The 21263-nt window shown below is 49.0% G+C and overlaps 39 non-coding genes across 39 annotated transcripts; 13 read left to right on the top strand and 26 right to left on the bottom strand.

Annotated features, from left to right (window-relative positions):
• Positions 1–317: 317 nt before the first annotated feature.
• On the top strand, positions 318–388 carry TRNAG-GCC (transfer RNA glycine (anticodon GCC)). The gene has a single exon. It is a non-coding gene; the product is annotated as a tRNA-Gly (tRNA).
• Positions 389–459: 71 nt separating this feature from the next.
• TRNAW-CCA (transfer RNA tryptophan (anticodon CCA)) lies at positions 460–531 on the bottom strand. The gene has a single exon. It is a non-coding gene; the product is annotated as a tRNA-Trp (tRNA).
• A 236-nt stretch (positions 532–767) lies between these two features.
• Positions 768–841, bottom strand: TRNAN-GUU (transfer RNA asparagine (anticodon GUU)). Its single transcript has one exon. It is a non-coding gene; the product is annotated as a tRNA-Asn (tRNA).
• A 1161-nt stretch (positions 842–2002) lies between these two features.
• On the top strand, positions 2003–2073 carry TRNAG-GCC (transfer RNA glycine (anticodon GCC)). The gene has a single exon. It is a non-coding gene; the product is annotated as a tRNA-Gly (tRNA).
• Positions 2074–2144: 71 nt separating this feature from the next.
• TRNAW-CCA (transfer RNA tryptophan (anticodon CCA)) lies at positions 2145–2216 on the bottom strand. Its single transcript has one exon. It is a non-coding gene; the product is annotated as a tRNA-Trp (tRNA).
• A 236-nt stretch (positions 2217–2452) lies between these two features.
• TRNAN-GUU (transfer RNA asparagine (anticodon GUU)) lies at positions 2453–2526 on the bottom strand. Its single transcript has one exon. It is a non-coding gene; the product is annotated as a tRNA-Asn (tRNA).
• A 1161-nt stretch (positions 2527–3687) lies between these two features.
• On the top strand, positions 3688–3758 carry TRNAG-GCC (transfer RNA glycine (anticodon GCC)). The gene has a single exon. It is a non-coding gene; the product is annotated as a tRNA-Gly (tRNA).
• A 71-nt stretch (positions 3759–3829) lies between these two features.
• Positions 3830–3901, bottom strand: TRNAW-CCA (transfer RNA tryptophan (anticodon CCA)). The gene has a single exon. It is a non-coding gene; the product is annotated as a tRNA-Trp (tRNA).
• A 236-nt stretch (positions 3902–4137) lies between these two features.
• TRNAN-GUU (transfer RNA asparagine (anticodon GUU)) lies at positions 4138–4211 on the bottom strand. Its single transcript has one exon. It is a non-coding gene; the product is annotated as a tRNA-Asn (tRNA).
• A 1161-nt stretch (positions 4212–5372) lies between these two features.
• Positions 5373–5443, top strand: TRNAG-GCC (transfer RNA glycine (anticodon GCC)). The gene has a single exon. It is a non-coding gene; the product is annotated as a tRNA-Gly (tRNA).
• A 71-nt stretch (positions 5444–5514) lies between these two features.
• On the bottom strand, positions 5515–5586 carry TRNAW-CCA (transfer RNA tryptophan (anticodon CCA)). Its single transcript has one exon. It is a non-coding gene; the product is annotated as a tRNA-Trp (tRNA).
• Positions 5587–5822: 236 nt separating this feature from the next.
• Positions 5823–5896, bottom strand: TRNAN-GUU (transfer RNA asparagine (anticodon GUU)). The gene has a single exon. It is a non-coding gene; the product is annotated as a tRNA-Asn (tRNA).
• Positions 5897–7057: 1161 nt separating this feature from the next.
• Positions 7058–7128, top strand: TRNAG-GCC (transfer RNA glycine (anticodon GCC)). The gene has a single exon. It is a non-coding gene; the product is annotated as a tRNA-Gly (tRNA).
• Positions 7129–7199: 71 nt separating this feature from the next.
• Positions 7200–7271, bottom strand: TRNAW-CCA (transfer RNA tryptophan (anticodon CCA)). The gene has a single exon. It is a non-coding gene; the product is annotated as a tRNA-Trp (tRNA).
• Positions 7272–7507: 236 nt separating this feature from the next.
• Positions 7508–7581, bottom strand: TRNAN-GUU (transfer RNA asparagine (anticodon GUU)). Its single transcript has one exon. It is a non-coding gene; the product is annotated as a tRNA-Asn (tRNA).
• Positions 7582–8742: 1161 nt separating this feature from the next.
• On the top strand, positions 8743–8813 carry TRNAG-GCC (transfer RNA glycine (anticodon GCC)). Its single transcript has one exon. It is a non-coding gene; the product is annotated as a tRNA-Gly (tRNA).
• Positions 8814–8884: 71 nt separating this feature from the next.
• TRNAW-CCA (transfer RNA tryptophan (anticodon CCA)) lies at positions 8885–8956 on the bottom strand. The gene has a single exon. It is a non-coding gene; the product is annotated as a tRNA-Trp (tRNA).
• Positions 8957–9192: 236 nt separating this feature from the next.
• Positions 9193–9266, bottom strand: TRNAN-GUU (transfer RNA asparagine (anticodon GUU)). The gene has a single exon. It is a non-coding gene; the product is annotated as a tRNA-Asn (tRNA).
• A 1161-nt stretch (positions 9267–10427) lies between these two features.
• On the top strand, positions 10428–10498 carry TRNAG-GCC (transfer RNA glycine (anticodon GCC)). The gene has a single exon. It is a non-coding gene; the product is annotated as a tRNA-Gly (tRNA).
• Positions 10499–10569: 71 nt separating this feature from the next.
• TRNAW-CCA (transfer RNA tryptophan (anticodon CCA)) lies at positions 10570–10641 on the bottom strand. Its single transcript has one exon. It is a non-coding gene; the product is annotated as a tRNA-Trp (tRNA).
• Positions 10642–10877: 236 nt separating this feature from the next.
• TRNAN-GUU (transfer RNA asparagine (anticodon GUU)) lies at positions 10878–10951 on the bottom strand. Its single transcript has one exon. It is a non-coding gene; the product is annotated as a tRNA-Asn (tRNA).
• Positions 10952–12112: 1161 nt separating this feature from the next.
• On the top strand, positions 12113–12183 carry TRNAG-GCC (transfer RNA glycine (anticodon GCC)). The gene has a single exon. It is a non-coding gene; the product is annotated as a tRNA-Gly (tRNA).
• Positions 12184–12254: 71 nt separating this feature from the next.
• Positions 12255–12326, bottom strand: TRNAW-CCA (transfer RNA tryptophan (anticodon CCA)). The gene has a single exon. It is a non-coding gene; the product is annotated as a tRNA-Trp (tRNA).
• Positions 12327–12562: 236 nt separating this feature from the next.
• TRNAN-GUU (transfer RNA asparagine (anticodon GUU)) lies at positions 12563–12636 on the bottom strand. The gene has a single exon. It is a non-coding gene; the product is annotated as a tRNA-Asn (tRNA).
• Positions 12637–13797: 1161 nt separating this feature from the next.
• On the top strand, positions 13798–13868 carry TRNAG-GCC (transfer RNA glycine (anticodon GCC)). The gene has a single exon. It is a non-coding gene; the product is annotated as a tRNA-Gly (tRNA).
• A 71-nt stretch (positions 13869–13939) lies between these two features.
• On the bottom strand, positions 13940–14011 carry TRNAW-CCA (transfer RNA tryptophan (anticodon CCA)). The gene has a single exon. It is a non-coding gene; the product is annotated as a tRNA-Trp (tRNA).
• Positions 14012–14247: 236 nt separating this feature from the next.
• On the bottom strand, positions 14248–14321 carry TRNAN-GUU (transfer RNA asparagine (anticodon GUU)). The gene has a single exon. It is a non-coding gene; the product is annotated as a tRNA-Asn (tRNA).
• A 1161-nt stretch (positions 14322–15482) lies between these two features.
• On the top strand, positions 15483–15553 carry TRNAG-GCC (transfer RNA glycine (anticodon GCC)). Its single transcript has one exon. It is a non-coding gene; the product is annotated as a tRNA-Gly (tRNA).
• Positions 15554–15624: 71 nt separating this feature from the next.
• On the bottom strand, positions 15625–15696 carry TRNAW-CCA (transfer RNA tryptophan (anticodon CCA)). The gene has a single exon. It is a non-coding gene; the product is annotated as a tRNA-Trp (tRNA).
• Positions 15697–15932: 236 nt separating this feature from the next.
• Positions 15933–16006, bottom strand: TRNAN-GUU (transfer RNA asparagine (anticodon GUU)). Its single transcript has one exon. It is a non-coding gene; the product is annotated as a tRNA-Asn (tRNA).
• A 1161-nt stretch (positions 16007–17167) lies between these two features.
• Positions 17168–17238, top strand: TRNAG-GCC (transfer RNA glycine (anticodon GCC)). Its single transcript has one exon. It is a non-coding gene; the product is annotated as a tRNA-Gly (tRNA).
• Positions 17239–17309: 71 nt separating this feature from the next.
• Positions 17310–17381, bottom strand: TRNAW-CCA (transfer RNA tryptophan (anticodon CCA)). Its single transcript has one exon. It is a non-coding gene; the product is annotated as a tRNA-Trp (tRNA).
• A 236-nt stretch (positions 17382–17617) lies between these two features.
• Positions 17618–17691, bottom strand: TRNAN-GUU (transfer RNA asparagine (anticodon GUU)). Its single transcript has one exon. It is a non-coding gene; the product is annotated as a tRNA-Asn (tRNA).
• Positions 17692–18852: 1161 nt separating this feature from the next.
• TRNAG-GCC (transfer RNA glycine (anticodon GCC)) lies at positions 18853–18923 on the top strand. The gene has a single exon. It is a non-coding gene; the product is annotated as a tRNA-Gly (tRNA).
• A 71-nt stretch (positions 18924–18994) lies between these two features.
• On the bottom strand, positions 18995–19066 carry TRNAW-CCA (transfer RNA tryptophan (anticodon CCA)). Its single transcript has one exon. It is a non-coding gene; the product is annotated as a tRNA-Trp (tRNA).
• A 236-nt stretch (positions 19067–19302) lies between these two features.
• TRNAN-GUU (transfer RNA asparagine (anticodon GUU)) lies at positions 19303–19376 on the bottom strand. Its single transcript has one exon. It is a non-coding gene; the product is annotated as a tRNA-Asn (tRNA).
• Positions 19377–20537: 1161 nt separating this feature from the next.
• Positions 20538–20608, top strand: TRNAG-GCC (transfer RNA glycine (anticodon GCC)). Its single transcript has one exon. It is a non-coding gene; the product is annotated as a tRNA-Gly (tRNA).
• A 71-nt stretch (positions 20609–20679) lies between these two features.
• Positions 20680–20751, bottom strand: TRNAW-CCA (transfer RNA tryptophan (anticodon CCA)). The gene has a single exon. It is a non-coding gene; the product is annotated as a tRNA-Trp (tRNA).
• A 236-nt stretch (positions 20752–20987) lies between these two features.
• TRNAN-GUU (transfer RNA asparagine (anticodon GUU)) lies at positions 20988–21061 on the bottom strand. The gene has a single exon. It is a non-coding gene; the product is annotated as a tRNA-Asn (tRNA).
• Between the last annotated feature and the right edge of the window lie 202 nt (positions 21062–21263).

The following is a 21263-nucleotide window of genomic DNA, read 5'->3' on the forward strand; positions in this document are numbered from 1 at the left end:
CAGGAGGAGAGTTCAGTGACATGATCTGAAACACAATAGTGCTGGTGATCTGGCGGGTGCATTCTGTGAGCCACTTCTGTCAGGAGCAGCCTGCCATCATGCCCTGATAACCACAACTCTAGTACCAAGCCAGTGACCTCAGCAAATGCAAAGACATTATTACTTATAGTCTCCTGCATCTGATTCTTGCCATCATCATGTGAAACGTTGGCGTTATCATGTCTGCTGCGCACACTTTGTTCATATGTGTACAATTTAAGTGCGTGAACCTGACCACTGTCTTGGACAGAGCTCTTGCTGTGAACACACCATGTGAAGCATTGGTGGTTCAGTGGTAGAATTCTCACCTGCCACGCGGGATGCCCGGGTTCGATTCCCGGCCAATGCAAGGTTGCTTTCTTTTGACTTTGTTTTCGAAATGATATATATGAACTCAGTGGGGAATAAAATGGTAAGCAGTGACCCCGACGTGATTTGAACACGCAACCTTCTGATCTGGAGTCAGACGCGCTACCGTTGCGCCACGAGGTCATTACACTTGCAGCCTTCGATGCCAGATGAACAAATGCTGTGGGCCTTTTGACTTATTTTCCTCTGCTTATATGCCTACGGTTGTATTACAGGGCTTGGCCTTTTGTTTTCTATCCTAATTATTGAAATTGACTGCAGGTGCAGTGAGAACGCTGAGGATTGAACTATTCAGGGAAAGGATCGCACGCAGGAAAGAGCAAAGGTACGTATCTGTGTTTCATGCAGACAAAAGGCTACGTCCCTGGGTGGGCTTGAACCACCAACCTTTCGGTTAACAGCCGAACGCGCTAACCGATTGCGCCACAGAGACTATTGACTGTATACATTTCCTGAGACTCAATATATGTCTTGACATGTGTGCGCCTGCCTGGAGCTTGTATTATATAAGGCGTCTTTATGCCATACAGCATTTGTCATTTGCTTAGTGTCTTGTTACTGTTGTAATTTATGATGTGTAGACTACTGTCTAATGGTGTTAGAGCCAGTATTACTACCGGTCACAGTGCATGAGACTCATACATGACTTTTCTCTTTGTCTGCTTAGCGTAGCTCCCTGCTCCTCTGTTTGCGTGCTACCAGCCCGTGAGGCGTGTGTCTTGCCCATCCCATCTTCACTGTGTTATGTTGGACTTGTCTTCTCTGTGAGCAGAGTCTCCTTCCCAGAGCAGGTGCTTTCTCTGAACTCTTGGCTTCTAAGACTGCTGGGAAAGGCCCTCCCTAGCCCCTCAGTCAGATAGATACATTTACCTGCAGAGCTCAGCTTGGGAGAAAGAGATTAGGCAGAGAGCACATAGGGGAAGGCCCACAGAGCACACTTTATTTTACATAAAAGCTCGGGCTTGTGGGAGGACAGGGACATGAGGGTTCTCATGGAAAGAAATCCCAGGAGTATTGATGGCTAGGCCCTGAAACACAACAATCCCGGAATGGCCAGGCACAAGATGCCTCTGCAATAGGCCTGACCCTAGGCTTCCGGAGTTCTTGATCTCCAGAGGCTCCAGTGATCTAAGCCCGACCAGGGCTGTGCCCGACCAGGGCGCGTTGGGATGGCATTAGGGACGCGTAAAGGGGCGCAGGGCGCAGAACTCTGCCCGTTTCACCCCAGCATTTTGGGGAGGACACAGAATCTGGCAAAGCCAGTGGGAAGGATTTTCCAGGAGGAGAGTTCAGTGACATGATCTGAAACACAATAGTGCTGGTGATCTGGCGGGTGCATTCTGTGAGCCACTTCTGTCAGGAGCAGCCTGCCATCATGCCCTGATAACCACAACTCTAGTACCAAGCCAGTGACCTCAGCAAATGCAAAGACATTATTACTTATAGTCTCCTGCATCTGATTCTTGCCATCATCATGTGAAACGTTGGCGTTATCATGTCTGCTGCGCACACTTTGTTCATATGTGTACAATTTAAGTGTGTGAACCTGACCACTGTCTTGGACAGAGCTCTTGCTGTGAACACACCATGTGAAGCATTGGTGGTTCAGTGGTAGAATTCTCGCCTGCCACGCGGGAGGCCCGGGTTCGATTCCCGGCCAATGCAAGGTTGCTTTCTTTTGACTTTGTTTTCGAAATGATATCTATGAACTCAGTGGGGAATAAAATGGTAAGCAGTGACCCCGACGTGATTTGAACACGCAACCTTCTGATCTGGAGTCAGACGCGCTACCGTTGCGCCACGAGGTCCTTACACTTGCAGCCTTCGATGCCAGATGAACAAATGCTGTGGGCCTTTTGACTTATTTTCCTCTGCTTATATGCCTACGGTTGTATTACAGGGCTTGGCCTTTTGTTTTCTATCCTAATTATTGAAATTGACTGCAGGTGCAGTGAGAACGCTGAGGATTGAACTATTCAGGGAAAGGATCGCACGCAGGAAAGAGCAAAGGTACGTATCTGTGTTTCATGCAGACAAAAGGCTACGTCCCTGGGTGGGCTTGAACCACCAACCTTTCGGTTAACAGCCAAACGCGCTAACCGATTGCGCCACAGAGACTATTGACTGTATACATTTCCTGAGACTCAATATATGTCTTGACATGTGTGCGCCTGCCTGGAGCTTGTATTATATAAGGCGTCTTTATGCCATACAGCATTTGTCATTTGCTTAGTGTCTTGTTACTGTTGTAATTTATGATGTGTAGACTACTGTCTAATGGTGTTAGAGCCAGTATTACTACCGGTCACAGTGCATGAGACTCATACATGACTTTTCTCTTTGCCTGCTTAGCGTAGCTCCCTGCTCCTCTGTTTGCGTGCTACCAGCCCGTGAGGCGTGTGTCTTGCCCATCCCATCTTCACTGTGTTATGTTGGACTTGTCTTCTCTGTGAGCAGAGTCTCCTTCCCAGAGCAGGTGCTTTCTCTGAACTCTTGGCTTGTAAGACTGCTGGGAAAGGCCCTCCCTAGCCCCTCAGTCAGATAGATACATTTACCTGCAGAGCTCAGCTTGGGAGAAAGAGATTAGGCAGAGAGCACATAGGGGAAGGCCCACAGAGCACACTTTATTTTACATAAAAGCTCGGGCTTGTGGGAGGACAGGGGCATGAGGGTTCTCATGGAAAGAAATCCCAGGAGTATTGATGGCTAGGCCCTGAAACACAACAATCCCGGAATGGCCAGGCACAAGATGCCTCTGCAATAGGCCTGACCCTAGGCTTCCGGAGTTCTTGATCTCCAGAGGCTCCAGTGATCTAAGCCCGACCAGGGCTGTGCCCGACCAGGGCGCGTTGGGATGGCGTTAGGGACGCGTAAAGGGGCGCAGGGCGCAGAACTCTGCCCGTTTCACCCCAGCATTTTGGGGAGGACACAGAATCTGGCAAAGCCAGTGGGAAGGATTTTCCAGGAGGAGAGTTCAGTGACATGATCTGAAACACAATAGTGCTGGTGATCTGGCGGGTGCATTCTGTGAGCCACTTCTGTCAGGAGCAGCCTGCCATCATGCCCTGATAACCACAACTCTAGTACCAAGCCAGTGACCTCAGCAAATGCAAAGACATTATTACTTATAGTCTCCTGCATCTGATTCTTGCCATCATCATGTGAAACGTTGGCGTTATCATGTCTGCTGCGCACACTTTGTTCATATGTGTACAATTTAAGTGTGTGAACCTGACCACTGTCTTGGACAGAGCTCTTGCTGTGAACACACCATGTGAAGCATTGGTGGTTCAGTGGTAGAATTCTCGCCTGCCACGCGGGAGGCCCGAGTTCGATTCCCGGCCAATGCAAGGTTGCTTTCTTTTGACTTTGTTTTCGAAATGATATATATGAACTCAGTGGGGAATAAAATGGTAAGCAGTGACCCCGACGTGATTTGAACACGCAACCTTCTGATCTGGAGTCAGACGCGCAACCGTTGCGCCACGAGGTCCTTACACTTGCAGCCTTCGATGCCAGATGAACAAATGCTGTGGGCCTTTTGACTTATTTTCCTCTGCTTATATGCCTACGGTTGTATTACAGGGCTTGGCCTTTTGTTTTCTATCCTAATTATTGAAATTGACTGCAGGTGCAGTGAGAACGCTGAGGATTGAACTATTCAGGGAAAGGATCGCACGCAGGAAAGAGCAAAGGTACGTATCTGTGTTTCATGCAGACAAAAGGCTACGTCCCTGGGTGGGCTTGAACCACCAACCTTTCGGTTAACAGCCGAACGCGCTAACCGATTGCGCCACAGAGACTATTGACTGTATACATTTCCTGAGACTCAATATATGTCTTGACATGTGTGCGCCTGCCTGGAGCTTGTATTATATAAGGCGTCTTTATGCCATACAGCATTTGTCATTTGCTTAGTGTCTTGTTACTGTTGTAATTTATGATGTGTAGACTACTGTCTAATGGTGTTAGAGCCAGTATTACTACCGGTCACAGTGCATGAGACTCATACATGACTTTTCTCTTTGCCTGCTTAGCGTAGCTCCCTGCTCCTCTGTTTGCGTGCTACCAGCCCGTGAGGCGTGTGTCTTGCCCATCCCATCTTCACTGTGTTATGTTGGACTTGTCTTCTCTGTGAGCAGAGTCTCCTTCCCAGAGCAGGTGCTTTCTCTGAACTCTTGGCTTGTAAGACTGCTGGGAAAGGCCCTCCCTAGCCCCTCAGTCAGATAGATACATTTACCTGCAGAGCTCAGCTTGGGAGAAAGAGATTAGGCAGAGAGCACATAGGGGAAGGCCCACAGAGCACACTTTATTTTACATAAAAGCTCGGGCTTGTGGGAGGACAGGGACATGAGGGTTCTCATGGAAAGAAATCCCAGGAGTATTGATGGCTAGGCCCTGAAACACAACAATCCCGGAATGGCCAGGCACAAGATGCCTCTGCAATAGGCCTGACCCTAGGCTTCCGGAGTTCTTGATCTCCAGAGGCTCCAGTGATCTAAGCCCGACCAGGGCTGTGCCCGACCAGGGCGCGTTGGGATGGCATTAGGGACGCGTAAAGGGGCGCAGGGCGCAGAACTCTGCCCGTTTCACCCCAGCATTTTGGGGAGGACACAGAATCTGGCAAAGCCAGTGGGAAGGATTTTCCAGGAGGAGAGTTCAGTGACATGATCTGAAACACAATAGTGCTGGTGATCTGGCGGGTGCATTCTGTGAGCCACTTCTGTCAGGAGCAGCCTGCCATCATGCCCTGATAACCACAACTCTAGTACCAAGCCAGTGACCTCAGCAAATGCAAAGACATTATTACTTATAGTCTCCTGCATCTGATTCTTGCCATCATCATGTGAAACGTTGGCGTTATCATGTCTGCTGCGCACACTTTGTTCATATGTGTACAATTTAAGTGCGTGAACCTGACCACTGTCTTGGACAGAGCTCTTGCTGTGAACACACCATGTGAAGCATTGGTGGTTCAGTGGTAGAATTCTCACCTGCCACGCGGGATGCCCGGGTTCGATTCCCGGCCAATGCAAGGTTGCTTTCTTTTGACTTTGTTTTCGAAATGATATATATGAACTCAGTGGGGAATAAAATGGTAAGCAGTGACCCCGACGTGATTTGAACACGCAACCTTCTGATCTGGAGTCAGACGCGCTACCGTTGCGCCACGAGGTCATTACACATGCAGCCTTCGATGCCAGATGAACAAATGCTGTGGGCCTTTTGACTTATTTTCCTCTGCTTATATGCCTACGGTTGTATTACAGGGCTTGGCCTTTTGTTTTCTATCCTAATTATTGAAATTGACTGCAGGTGCAGTGAGAACGCTGAGGATTGAACTATTCAGGGAAAGGATCGCACGCAGGAAAGAGCAAAGGTACGTATCTGTGTTTCATGCAGACAAAAGGCTACGTCCCTGGGTGGGCTTGAACCACCAACCTTTCGGTTAACAGCCGAACGCGCTAACCGATTGCGCCACAGAGACTATTGACTGTATACATTTCCTGAGACTCAATATATGTCTTGACATGTGTGCGCCTGCCTGGAGCTTGTATTATATAAGGCGTCTTTATGCCATACAGCATTTGTCATTTGCTTAGTGTCTTGTTACTGTTGTAATTTATGATGTGTAGACTACTGTCTAATGGTGTTAGAGCCAGTATTACTACCGGTCACAGTGCATGATACTCATACATGACTTTTCTCTTTGTCTGCTTAGCGTAGCTCCCTGCTCCTCTGTTTGCGTGCTACCAGCCCGTGAGGCGTGTGTCTTGCCCATCCCATCTTCACTGTGTTATGTTGGACTTGTCTTCTCTGTGAGCAGAGTCTCCTTCCCAGAGCAGGTGCTTTCTCTGAACTCTTGGCTTCTAAGACTGCTGGGAAAGGCCCTCCCTAGCCCCTCAGTCAGATAGATACATTTACCTGCAGAGCTCAGCTTGGGAGAAAGAGATTAGGCAGAGAGCACATAGGGGAAGGCCCACAGAGCACACTTTATTTTACATAAAAGCTCGGGCTTGTGGGAGGACAGGGACATGAGGGTTCTCATGGAAAGAAATCCCAGGAGTATTGATGGCTAGGCCCTGAAACACAACAATCCCGGAATGGCCAGGCACAAGATGCCTCTGCAATAGGCCTGACCCTAGGCTTCCGGAGTTCTTGATCTCCAGAGGCTCCAGTGATCTAAGCCCGACCAGGGCTGTGCCCGACCAGGGCGCGTTGGGATGGCATTAGGGACGCGTAAAGGGGCGCAGGGCGCAGAACTCTGCCCGTTTCACCCCAGCATTTTGGGGAGGACACAGAATCTGGCAAAGCCAGTGGGAAGGATTTTCCAGGAGGAGAGTTCAGTGACATGATCTGAAACACAATAGTGCTGGTGATCTGGCGGGTGCATTCTGTGAGCCACTTCTGTCAGGAGCAGCCTGCCATCATGCCCTGATAACCACAACTCTAGTACCAAGCCAGTGACCTCAGCAAATGCAAAGACATTATTACTTATAGTCTCCTGCATCTGATTCTTGCCATCATCATGTGAAACGTTGGCGTTATCATGTCTGCTGCGCACACTTTGTTCATATGTGTACAATTTAAGTGTGTGAACCTGACCACTGTCTTGGACAGAGCTCTTGCTGTGAACACACCATGTGAAGCATTGGTGGTTCAGTGGTAGAATTCTCGCCTGCCACGCGGGAGGCCCGGGTTCGATTCCCGGCCAATGCAAGGTTGCTTTCTTTTGACTTTGTTTTCGAAATGATATCTATGAACTCAGTGGGGAATAAAATGGTAAGCAGTGACCCCGACGTGATTTGAACACGCAACCTTCTGATCTGGAGTCAGACGCGCTACCGTTGCGCCACGAGGTCCTTACACTTGCAGCCTTCGATGCCAGATGAACAAATGCTGTGGGCCTTTTGACTTATTTTCCTCTGCTTATATGCCTACGGTTGTATTACAGGGCTTGGCCTTTTGTTTTCTATCCTAATTATTGAAATTGACTGCAGGTGCAGTGAGAACGCTGAGGATTGAACTATTCAGGGAAAGGATCGCACGCAGGAAAGAGCAAAGGTACGTATCTGTGTTTCATGCAGACAAAAGGCTACGTACCTGGGTGGGCTTGAACCACCAACCTTTCGGTTAACAGCCAAACGCGCTAACCGATTGCGCCACAGAGACTATTGACTGTATACATTTCCTGAGACTCAATATATGTCTTGACATGTGTGCGCCTGCCTGGAGCTTGTATTATATAAGGCGTCTTTATGCCATACAGCATTTGTCATTTGCTTAGTGTCTTGTTACTGTTGTAATTTATGATGTGTAGACTACTGTCTAATGGTGTTAGAGCCAGTATTACTACCGGTCACAGTGCATGAGACTCATACATGACTTTTCTCTTTGTCTGCTTAGCGTAGCTCCCTGCTCCTCTGTTTGCGTGCTACCAGCCCGTGAGGCGTGTGTCTTGCCCATCCCATCTTCACTGTGTTATGTTGGACTTGTCTTCTCTGTGAGCAGAGTCTCCTTCCCAGAGCAGGTGCTTTCTCTGAACTCTTGGCTTCTAAGACTGCTGGGAAAGGCCCTCCCTAGCCCCTCAGTCAGATAGATACATTTACCTGCAGAGCTCAGCTTGGGAGAAAGAGATTAGGCAGAGAGCACATAGGGGAAGGCCCACAGAGCACACTTTATTTTACATAAAAGCTCGGGCTTGTGGGAGGACAGGGACATGAGGGTTCTCATGGAAAGAAATCCCAGGAGTATTGATGGCTAGGCCCTGAAACACAACAATCCCGGAATGGCCAGGCACAAGATGCCTCTGCAATAGGCCTGACCCTAGGCTTCCGGAGTTCTTGATCTCCAGAGGCTCCAGTGATCTAAGCCCGACCAGGGCTGTGCCCGACCAGGGCGCGTTGGGATGGCATTAGGGACGCGTAAAGGGGCGCAGGGCGCAGAACTCTGCCCGTTTCACCCCAGCATTTTGGGGAGGACACAGAATCTGGCAAAGCCAGTGGGAAGGATTTTCCAGGAGGAGAGTTCAGTGACATGATCTGAAACACAATAGTGCTGGTGATCTGGCGGGTGCATTCTGTGAGCCACTTCTGTCAGGAGCAGCCTGCCATCATGCCCTGATAACCACAACTCTAGTACCAAGCCAGTGACCTCAGCAAATGCAAAGACATTATTACTTATAGTCTCCTGCATCTGATTCTTGCCATCATCATGTGAAACGTTGGCGTTATCATGTCTGCTGCGCACACTTTGTTCATATGTGTACAATTTAAGTGTGTGAACCTGACCACTGTCTTGGACAGAGCTCTTGCTGTGAACACACCATGTGAAGCATTGGTGGTTCAGTGGTAGAATTCTCGCCTGCCACGCGGGAGGCCCGGGTTCGATTCCCGGCCAATGCAAGGTTGCTTTCTTTTGACTTTGTTTTCGAAATGATATCTATGAACTCAGTGGGGAATAAAATGGTAAGCAGTGACCCCGACGTGATTTGAACACGCAACCTTCTGATCTGGAGTCAGACGCGCTACCGTTGCGCCACGAGGTCCTTACACTTGCAGCCTTCGATGCCAGATGAACAAATGCTGTGGGCCTTTTGACTTATTTTCCTCTGCTTATATGCCTACGGTTGTATTACAGGGCTTGGCCTTTTGTTTTCTATCCTAATTATTGAAATTGACTGCAGGTGCAGTGAGAACGCTGAGGATTGAACTATTCAGGGAAAGGATCGCACGCAGGAAAGAGCAAAGGTACGTATCTGTGTTTCATGCAGACAAAAGGCTACGTCCCTGGGTGGGCTTGAACCACCAACCTTTCGGTTAACAGCCAAACGCGCTAACCGATTGCGCCACAGAGACTATTGACTGTATACATTTCCTGAGACTCAATATATGTCTTGACATGTGTGCGCCTGCCTGGAGCTTGTATTATATAAGGCGTCTTTATGCCATACAGCATTTGTCATTTGCTTAGTGTCTTGTTACTGTTGTAATTTATGATGTGTAGACTACTGTCTAATGGTGTTAGAGCCAGTATTACTACCGGTCACAGTGCATGAGACTCATACATGACTTTTCTCTTTGCCTGCTTAGCGTAGCTCCCTGCTCCTCTGTTTGCGTGCTACCAGCCCGTGAGGCGTGTGTCTTGCCCATCCCATCTTCACTGTGTTATGTTGGACTTGTCTTCTCTGTGAGCAGAGTCTCCTTCCCAGAGCAGGTGCTTTCTCTGAACTCTTGGCTTGTAAGACTGCTGGGAAAGGCCCTCCCTAGCCCCTCAGTCAGATAGATACATTTACCTGCAGAGCTCAGCTTGGGAGAAAGAGATTAGGCAGAGAGCACATAGGGGAAGGCCCACAGAGCACACTTTATTTTACATAAAAGCTCGGGCTTGTGGGAGGACAGGGGCATGAGGGTTCTCATGGAAAGAAATCCCAGGAGTATTGATGGCTAGGCCCTGAAACACAACAATCCCGGAATGGCCAGGCACAAGATGCCTCTGCAATAGGCCTGACCCTAGGCTTCCGGAGTTCTTGATCTCCAGAGGCTCCAGTGATCTAAGCCCGACCAGGGCTGTGCCCGACCAGGGCGCGTTGGGATGGCGTTAGGGACGCGTAAAGGGGCGCAGGGCGCAGAACTCTGCCCGTTTCACCCCAGCATTTTGGGGAGGACACAGAATCTGGCAAAGCCAGTGGGAAGGATTTTCCAGGCGGAGAGTTCAGTGACATGATCTGAAACACAATAGTGCTGGTGATCTGGCGGGTGCATTCTGTGAGCCACTTCTGTCAGGAGCAGCCTGCCATCATGCCCTGATAACCACAACTCTAGTACCAAGCCAGTGACCTCAGCAAATGCAAAGACATTATTACTTATAGTCTCCTGCATCTGATTCTTGCCATCATCATGTGAAACGTTGGCGTTATCATGTCTGCTGCGCACACTTTGTTCATATGTGTACAATTTAAGTGTGTGAACCTGACCACTGTCTTGGACAGAGCTCTTGCTGTGAACACACCATGTGAAGCATTGGTGGTTCAGTGGTAGAATTCTCGCCTGCCACGCAGGAGGCCCGGGTTCGATTCCCGGCCAATGCAAGGTTGCTTTCTTTTGACTTTGTTTTCGAAATGATATATATGAACTCAGTGGGGAATAAAATGGTAAGCAGTGACCCCGACGTGATTTGAACACGCAACCTTCTGATCTGGAGTCAGACGCGCTACCGTTGCGCCACGAGGTCCTTACACTTGCAGCCTTCGATGCCAGATGAACAAATGCTGTGGGCCTTTTGACTTATTTTCCTCTGCTTATATGCCTACGGTTGTATTACAGGGCTTGGCCTTTTGTTTTCTATCCTAATTATTGAAATTGACTGCAGGTGCAGTGAGAACGCTGAGGATTGAACTATTCAGGGAAAGGATCGCACGCAGGAAAGAGCAAAGGTACGTATCTGTGTTTCATGCAGACAAAAGGCTACGTCCCTGGGTGGGCTTGAACCACCAACCTTTCGGTTAACAGCCGAACACGCTAACCGATTGCGCCACAGAGACTATTGACTGTATACATTTCCTGAGACTCAATATATGTCTTGACATGTGTGCGCCTGCCTGGAGCTTGTATTATATAAGGCGTCTTTATGCCATACAGCATTTGTCATTTGCTTAGTGTCTTGTTACTGTTGTAATTTATGATGTGTAGACTACTGTCTAATGGTGTTAGAGCCAGTATTACTACCGGTCACAGTGCATGAGACTCATACATGACTTTTCTCTTTGCCTGCTTAGCGTAGCTCCCTGCTCCTCTGTTTGCGTGCTACCAGCCCGTGAGGCGTGTGTCTTGCCCATCCCATCTTCACTGTGTTATGTTGGACTTGTCTTCTCTGTGAGCAGAGTCTCCTTCCCAGAGCAGGTGCTTTCTCTGAACTCTTGGCTTGTAAGACTGCTGGGAAAGGCCCTCCCTAGCCCCTCAGTCAGATAGATACATTTACCTGCAGAGCTCAGCTTGGGAGAAAGAGATTAGGCAGAGAGCACATAGGGGAAGGCCCACAGAGCACACTTTATTTTACATAAAAGCTCGGGCTTGTGGGAGGACAGGGACATGAGGGTTCTCATGGAAAGAAATCCCAGGAGTATTGATGGCTAGGCCCTGAAACACAACAATCCCGGAATGGCCAGGCACAAGATGCCTCTGCAATAGGCCTGACCCTAGGCTTCCGGAGTTCTTGATCTCCAGAGGCTCCAGTGATCTAAGCCCGACCAGGGCTGTGCCCGACCAGGGCGCGTTGGGATGGCATTAGGGACGCGTAAAGGGGCGCAGGGCGCAGAACTCTGCCCGTTTCACCCCAGCATTTTGGGGAGGACACAGAATCTGGCAAAGCCAGTGGGAAGGATTTTCCAGGAGGAGAGTTCAGTGACATGATCTGAAACACAATAGTGCTGGTCATCTGGCGGGTGCATTCTGTGAGCCACTTCTGTCAGGAGCAGCCTGCCATCATGCCCTGATAACCACAACTCTAGTACCAAGCCAGTGACCTCAGCAAATGCAAAGACATTATTACTTATAGTCTCCTGCATCTGATTCTTGCCATCATCATGTGAAACGTTGGCGTTATCATGTCTGCTGCGCACACTTTGTTCATATGTGTACAATTTAAGTGCGTGAACCTGACCACTGTCTTGGACAGAGCTCTTGCTGTGAACACACCATGTGAAGCATTGGTGGTTCAGTGGTAGAATTCTCACCTGCCACGCGGGATGCCCGGGTTCGATTCCCGGCCAATGCAAGGTTGCTTTCTTTTGACTTTGTTTTCGAAATGATATATATGAACTCAGTGGGGAATAAAATGGTAAGCAGTGACCCCGACGTGATTTGAACACGCAACCTTCTGATCTGGAGTCAGACGCGCTACCGTTGCGCCACGAGGTCCTTACACTTGCAGCCTTCGATGCCAGATGAACAAATGCTGTGGGCCTTTTGACTTATTTTCCTCTGCTTATATGCCTACGGTTGTATTACAGGGCTTGGCCTTTTGTTTTCTATCCTAATTATTGAAATTGACTGCAGGTGCAGTGAGAACGCTGAGGATTGAACTATTCAGGGAAAGGATCGCACGCAGGAAAGAGCAAAGGTACGTATCTGTGTTTCATGCAGACAAAAGGCTACGTCCCTGGGTGGGCTTGAACCACCAACCTTTCGGTTAACAGCCGAACGCGCTAACCGATTGCGCCACAGAGACTATTGACTGTATACATTTCCTGAGACTCAATATATGTCTTGACATGTGTGCGCCTGCCTGGAGCTTGTATTATATAAGGCGTCTTTATGCCATACAGCATTTGTCATTTGCTTAGTGTCTTGTTACTGTTGTAATTTATGATGTGTAGACTACTGTCTAATGGTGTTAGAGCCAGTATTACTACCGGTCACAGTGCATGAGACTCATACATGACTTTTCTCTTTGTCTGCTTAGCGTAGCTCCCTGCTCCTCTGTTTGCGTGCTACCAGCCCGTGAGGCGTGTGTCTTGCCCATCCCATCTTCACTGTGTTATGTTGGACTTGTCTTCTCTGTGAGCAGAGTCTCCTTCCCAGAGCAGGTGCTTTCTCTGAACTCTTGGCTTCTAAGACTGCTGGGAAAGGCCCTCCCTAGCCCCTCAGTCAGATAGATACATTTACCTGCAGAGCTCAGCTTGGGAGAAAGAGATTAGGCAGAGAGCACATAGGGGAAGGCCCACAGAGCACACTTTATTTTACATAAAAGCTCGGGCTTGTGGGAGGACAGGGACATGAGGGTTCTCATGGAAAGAAATCCCAGGAGTATTGATGGCTAGGCCCTGAAACACAACAATCCCGGAATGGCCAGGCACAAGATGCCTCTGCAATAGGCCTGACCCTAGGCTTCCGGAGTTCTTGATCTCCAGAGGCTCCAGTGATCTAAGCCCGACCAGGGCTGTGCCCGACCAGGGCGCGTTGGGATGGCGTTAGGGACGCGTAAAGGGGCGCAGGGCGCAGAACTCTGCCCGTTTCACCCCAGCATTTTGGGGAGGACACAGAATCTGGCAAAGCCAGTGGGAAGGATTTTCCAGGAGGAGAGTTCAGTGACATGATCTGAAACACAATAGTGCTGGTGATCTGGCGGGTGCATTCTGTGAGCCACTTCTGTCAGGAGCAGCCTGCCATCATGCCCTGATAACCACAACTCTAGTACCAAGCCAGTGACCTCAGCAAATGCAAAGACATTATTACTTATAGTCTCCTGCATCTGATTCTTGCCATCATCATGTGAAACGTTGGCGTTATCATGTCTGCTGCGCACACTTTGTTCATATGTGTACAATTTAAGTGTGTGAACCTGACCACTGTCTTGGACAGAGCTCTTGCTGTGAACACACCATGTGAAGCATTGGTGGTTCAGTGGTAGAATTCTCGCCTGCCACGCGGGAGGCCCGAGTTAGATTCCCGGCCAATGCAAGGTTGCTTTCTTTTGACTTTGTTTTCGAAATGATATATATGAACTCAGTGGGGAATAAAATGGTAAGCAGTGACCCCGACGTGATTTGAACACGCAACCTTCTGATCTGGAGTCAGACGCGCTACCGTTGCGCCACGAGGTCCTTACACTTGCAGCCTTCGATGCCAGATGAACAAATGCTGTGGGCCTTTTGACTTATTTTCCTCTGCTTATATGCCTACGGTTGTATTACAGGGCTTGGCCTTTTGTTTTCTATCCTAATTATTGAAATTGACTGCAGGTGCAGTGAGAACGCTGAGGATTGAACTATTCAGGGAAAGGATCGCACGCAGGAAAGAGCAAAGGTACGTATCTGTGTTTCATGCAGACAAAAGGCTACGTCCCTGGGTGGGCTTGAACCACCAACCTTTCGGTTAACAGCCGAACGCGCTAACCGATTGCGCCACAGAGACTATTGACTGTATACATTTCCTGAGACTCAATATATGTCTTGACATGTGTGCGCCTGCCTGGAGCTTGTATTATATAAGGCGTCTTTATGCCATACAGCATTTGTCATTTGCTTAGTGTCTTGTTACTGTTGTAATTTATGATGTGTAGACTACTGTCTAATGGTGTTAGAGCCAGTATTACTACCGGTCACAGTGCATGAGACTCATACATGACTTTTCTCTTTGCCTGCTTAGCGTAGCTCCCTGCTCCTCTGTTTGCGTGCTACCAGCCCGTGAGGCGTGTGTCTTGCCCATCCCATCTTCACTGTGTTATGTTGGACTTGTCTTCTCTGTGAGCAGAGTCTCCTTCCCAGAGCAGGTGCTTTCTCTGAACTCTTGGCTTGTAAGACTGCTGGGAAAGGCCCTCCCTAGCCCCTCAGTCAGATAGATACATTTACCTGCAGAGCTCAGCTTGGGAGAAAGAGATTAGGCAGAGAGCACATAGGGGAAGGCCCACAGAGCACACTTTATTTTACATAAAAGCTCGGGCTTGTGGGAGGACAGGGACATGAGGGTTCTCATGGAAAGAAATCCCAGGAGTATTGATGGCTAGGCCCTGAAACACAACAATCCCGGAATGGCCAGGCACAAGATGCCTCTGCAATAGGCCTGACCCTAGGCTTCCGGAGTTCTTGATCTCCAGAGGCTCCAGTGATCTAAGCCCGACCAGGGCTGTGCCCGACCAGGGCGCATTGGGATGGCATTAGGGACGCGTAAAGGGGCGCAGGGCGCAGAACTCTGCCCGTTTCACCCCAGCATTTTGGGGAGGACACAGAATCTGGCAAAGCCAGTGGGAAGGATTTTCCAGGAGGAGAGTTCAGTGACATGATCTGAAACACAATAGTGCTGGTGATCTGGCGGGTGCATTCTGTGAGCCACTTCTGTCAGGAGCAGCCTGCCATCATGCCCTGATAACCACAACTCTAGTACCAAGCCAGTGACCTCAGCAAATGCAAAGACATTATTACTTATAGTCTCCTGCATCTGATTCTTGCCATCATCATGTGAAACGTTGGCGTTATCATGTCTGCTGCGCACACTTTGTTCATATGTGTACAATTTAAGTGTGTGAACCTGACCACTGTCTTGGACAGAGCTCTTGCTGTGAACACACCATGTGAAGCATTGGTGGTTCAGTGGTAGAATTCTCGCCTGCCACGCGGGAGGCCCGAGTTAGATTCCCGGCCAATGCAAGGTTGCTTTCTTTTGACTTTGTTTTCGAAATGATATATATGAACTCAGTGGGGAATAAAATGGTAAGCAGTGACCCCGACGTGATTTGAACACGCAACCTTCTGATCTGGAGTCAGACGCGCTACCGTTGCGCCACGAGGTCCTTACACTTGCAGCCTTCGATGCCAGATGAACAAATGCTGTGGGCCTTTTGACTTATTTTCCTCTGCTTATATGCCTACGGTTGTATTACAGGGCTTGGCCTTTTGTTTTCTATCCTAATTATTGAAATTGACTGCAGGTGCAGTGAGAACGCTGAGGATTGAACTATTCAGGGAAAGGATCGCACGCAGGAAAGAGCAAAGGTACGTATCTGTGTTTCATGCAGACAAAAGGCTACGTCCCTGGGTGGGCTTGAACCACCAACCTTTCGGTTAACAGCCGAACGCGCTAACCGATTGCGCCACAGAGACTATTGACTGTATACATTTCCTGAGACTCAATATATGTCTTGACATGTGTGCGCCTGCCTGGAGCTTGTATTATATAAGGCGTCTTTATGCCATACAGCATTTGTCATTTGCTTAGTGTCTTGTTACTGTTGTAATTTATGATGTGTAGACTACTGTCTAATGGTGTTAGAGCCAGTATTACTACCGGTCACAGTGCATGAGACTCATACATGACTTTTCTCTTTGCCTGCTTAGCGTAGCTCCCTGCTCCTCTGTTTGCGTGCTACCAGCCCGTGAGGCGTGTGTCTTGCCCATCCCATCTTCACTGTGTTATGTTGGACTTGTCTTCTCTGTGAGCAGAGTCTCCTTCCCAGAGCAGGTGCTTTCTCTGAACTCTTGGCTTGTAAGACTGCTGGGAAAGGCCCTCCCTAGCCCCTCAGTCAGATAGATACATTTACCTGCAGAGCTCAGCTTGGGAGAAAGAGATTAGGCAGAGAGCACATAGGGGAAGGCCCACAGAGCACACTTTATTTTACATAAAAGCTCGGGCTTGTGGGAGGACAGGGACATGAGGGTTCTCATGGAAAGAAATCCCAGGAGTATTGATGGCTAGGCCCTGAAACACAACAATCCCGGAATGGCCAGGCACAAGATGCCTCTGCAATAGGCCTGACCCTAGGCTTCCGGAGTTCTTGATCTCCAGAGGCTCCAGTGATCTAAGCCCGACCAGGGCTGTGCCCGACCAGGGCGCGTTGGGATGGCATTAGGGACGCGTAAAGGGGCGCAGGGCGCAGAACTCTGCCCGTTTCACCCCAGCATTTTGGGGAGGACACAGAATCTGGCAAAGCCAGTGGGAAGGATTTTCCAGGAGGAGAGTTCAGTGACATGATCTGAAACACAATAGTGCTGGTGATCTGGCGGGTGCATTCTGTGAGCCACTTCTGTCAGGAGCAGCCTGCCATCATGCCCTGATAACCACAACTCTAGTACCAAGCCAGTGACCTCAGCAAATGCAAAGACATTATTACTTATAGTCTCCTGCATCTGATTCTTGCCATCATCATGTGAAACGTTGGCGTTATCATGTCTGCTGCGCACACTTTGTTCATATGTGTACAATTTAAGTGTGTGAACCTGACCACTGTCTTGGACAGAGCTCTTGCTGTGAACACACCATGTGAAGCATTGGTGGTTCAGTGGTAGAATTCTCGCCTGCCACGCGGGAGGCCCGGGTTCGATTTCCGGCCAATGCAAGGTTGCTTTCTTTTGACTTTGTTTTCGAAATGATATCTATGAACTCAGTGGGGAATAAAATGGTAAGCAGTGACCCCGACGTGATTTGAACACGCAACCTTCTGATCTGGAGTCAGACGCGCTACCGTTGCGCCACGAGGTCCTTACACTTGCAGCCTTCGATGCCAGATGAACAAATGCTGTGGGCCTTTTGACTTATTTTCCTCTGCTTATATGCCTACGGTTGTATTACAGGGCTTGGCCTTTTGTTTTCTATCCTAATTATTGAAATTGACTGCAGGTGCAGTGAGAACGCTGAGGATTGAACTATTCAGGGAAAGGATCGCACGCAGGAAAGAGCAAAGGTACGTATCTGTGTTTCATGCAGACAAAAGGCTACGTCCCTGGGTGGGCTTGAACCACCAACCTTTCGGTTAACAGCCGAACGCGCTAACCGATTGCGCCACAGAGACTATTGACTGTATACATTTCCTGAGACTCAATATATGTCTTGACATGTGTGCGCCTGCCTGGAGCTTGTATTATATAAGGCGTCTTTATGCCATACAGCATTTGTCATTTGCTTAGTGTCTTGTTACTGTTGTAATTTATGATGTGTAGACTACTGTCTAATGGTGTTAGAGCCAGTATTACTACCGGTCACAGTGCATGAGACTCATACATGACTTTTCTCTTTGCCTGCTTAGCGTAGCTCCCTGCTCCTCTGTTTGCGTGCTACCAGCCCGTGAGGCGTGTGTCTTGCCCATCCCATCTTCACTGTGTTATGTTGGACTTGTCTTCTCTGTGAGCAGAGTCTCCTTCCCAGAGCAGGTGCTTTCTCTGAACTCTTGGCTTGTAAGACTGCTGGGAAAGGCCCTCCCTAGCCCCTCAGTCAGATAGATACATTTACCTGCAGAGCTCAGCTTGGGAGAAAGAGATTAGGCAGAGAGCACATAGGGGAAGGCCCACAGAGCACACTTTATTTTACATAAAAGCTCGGGCTTGTGGGAGGACAGGGGCATGAGGGTTCTCATGGAAAGAAATCCCAGGAGTATTGATGGCTAGGCCCTGAAACACAACAATCCCGGAATGGCCAGGCACAAGATGCCTCTGCAATAGGCCTGACCCTAGGCTTCCGGAGTTCTTGATCTCCAGAGGCTCCAGTGATCTAAGCCCGACCAGGGCTGTGCCCGACCAGGGCGCGTTGGGATGGCGTTAGGGACGCGTAAAGGGGCGCAGGGCGCAGAACTCTGCCCGTTTCACCCCAGCATTTTGGGGAGGACACAGAATCTGGCAAAGCCAGTGGGAAGGATTTTCCAGGAGGAGAGTTCAGTGACATGATCTGAAACACAATAGTGCTGGTCATCTGGCGGGTGCATTCTGTGAGCCACTTCTGTCAGGAGCTGCCTGCCATCATGCCCTGATAACCACAACTCTAGTACCAAGCCAGTGACCTCAGCAAATGCAAAGACATTATTACTTATAGTCTCCTGCATCTGATTCTTGCCATCATCATGTGAAACGTTGGCGTTATCATGTCTGCTGCGCACACTTTGTTCATATGTGTACAATTTAAGTGTGTGAACCTGACCACTGTCTTGGACAGAGCTCTTGCTGTGAACACACCATGTGAAGCATTGGTGGTTCAGTGGTAGAATTCTCGCCTGCCACGCGGGAGGCCCGAGTTCGATTCCCGGCCAATGCAAGGTTGCTTTCTTTTGACTTTGTTTTCGAAATGATATATATGAACTCAGTGGGGAATAAAATGGTAAGCAGTGACCCCGACGTGATTTGAACACGCAACCTTCTGATCTGGAGTCAGACGCGCAACCGTTGCGCCACGAGGTCCTTACACTTGCAGCCTTCGATGCCAGATGAACAAATGCTGTGGGCCTTTTGACTTATTTTCCTCTGCTTATATGCCTACGGTTGTATTACAGGGCTTGGCCTTTTGTTTTCTATCCTAATTATTGAAATTGACTGCAGGTGCAGTGAGAACGCTGAGGATTGAAATATTCAGGGAAAGGATCGCACGCAGGAAAGAGCAAAGGTACGTATCTGTGTTTCATGCAGACAAAAGGCTACGTCCCTGGGTGGGCTTGAACCACCAACCTTTCGGTTAACAGCCGAACGCGCTAACCGATTGCGCCACAGAGACTATTGACTGTATACATTTCCTGAGACTCAATATATGTCTTGACATGTGTGCGCCTGCCTGGAGCTTGTATTATATAAGGCGTCTTTATGCCATACAGCATTTGTCATTTGCTTAGTGTCTTGTTACTGTTGTAATTTATGATGTGTAGACTACTGTCTAATGGTGTTAGAGCCAGTATTACTACCGGTCACAGTGCATGAGACTCATACATGACTTTTCTCTTTGCCTGCTTAGCGTAGCTCCCTGCTCCTCTGTTTGCGTGCTACCAGCCCGTGAGGCGTGTGTCTTGCCCATCCCATCTTCACTGTGTTATGTTGGACTTGTCTTCTCTGTGAGCAGAGTCTCCTTCCCAGAGCAGGTGCTTTCTCTGAACTCTTGGCTTGTAAGACTGCTGGGAAAGGCCCTCCCTAGCCCCTCAGTCAGATAGATACATTTACCTGCAGAGCTCAGCTTGGGAGAAAGAGATTAGGCAGAGAGCACATAGGGGAAGGCCCACAGAGCACACTTTATTTTACATAAAAGCTCGGGCTTGTGGGAGGACAGGGACATGAGGGTTCTCATGGAAAGAAATCCCAGGAGTATTGATGGCTAGGCCCTGAAACACAACAATCCCGGAATGGCCAGGCACAAGATGCCTCTGCAATAGGCCTGACCCTAGGCTTCCGGAGTTCTTGATCTCCAGAGGCTCCAGTGATCTAAGCCCGACCAGGGCTGTGCCCGACCAGGGCGCGTTGGGATGGCATTAGGGACGCGTAAAGGGGCGCAGGGCGCAGAACTCTGCCCGTTTCACCCCAGCATTTTGGGGAGGACACAGAATCTGGCAAAGCCAGTGGGAAGGATTTTCCAGGAGGAGAGTTCAGTGACATGATCTGAAACACAATAGTGCTGGTGATCTGGCGGGTGCATTCTGTGAGCCACTTCTGTCAGGAGCAGCCTGCCATCATGCCCTGATAACCACAACTCTAGTACCAAGCCAGTGACCTCAGCAAATGCAAAGACATTATTACTTATAGTCTCCTGCATCTGATTCTTGCCATCATCATGTGAAACGTTGGCGTTATCATGTCTGCTGCGCACACTTTGTTCATATGTGTACAATTTAAGTGCGTGAACCTGACCACTGTCTTGGACAGAGCTCTTGCTGTGAACACACCATGTGAAGCATTGGTGGTTCAGTGGTAGAATTCTCACCTGCCACGCGGGATGCCCGGGTTCGATTCCCGGCCAATGCAAGGTTGCTTTCTTTTGACTTTGTTTTCGAAATGATATATATGAACTCAGTGGGGAATAAAATGGTAAGCAGTGACCCCGACGTGATTTGAACACGCAACCTTCTGATCTGGAGTCAGACGCGCTACCGTTGCGCCACGAGGTCCTTACACTTGCAGCCTTCGATGCCAGATGAACAAATGCTGTGGGCCTTTTGACTTATTTTCCTCTGCTTATATGCCTACGGTTGTATTACAGGGCTTGGCCTTTTGTTTTCTATCCTAATTATTGAAATTGACTGCAGGTGCAGTGAGAACGCTGAGGATTGAACTATTCAGGGAAAGGATCGCACGCAGGAAAGAGCAAAGGTACGTATCTGTGTTTCATGCAGACAAAAGGCTACGTCCCTGGGTGGGCTTGAACCACCAACCTTTCGGTTAACAGCCGAACGCGCTAACCGATTGCGCCACAGAGACTATTGACTGTATACATTTCCTGAGACTCAATATATGTCTTGACATGTGTGCGCCTGCCTGGAGCTTGTATTATATAAGGCGTCTTTATGCCATACAGCATTTGTCATTTGCTTAGTGTCTTGTTACTGTTGTAATTTATGATGTGTAGACTACTGTCTAATGGTGTTAGAGCCAGTATTACTACCGGTCACAGTGCATGAGA

This window comes from Lissotriton vulgaris, chromosome 1_1 (assembly GCF_964263255.1).
Source record: "Lissotriton vulgaris chromosome 1_1, aLisVul1.2, whole genome shotgun sequence".
NCBI lineage: Eukaryota > Metazoa > Chordata > Amphibia > Caudata > Salamandridae > Lissotriton > Lissotriton vulgaris.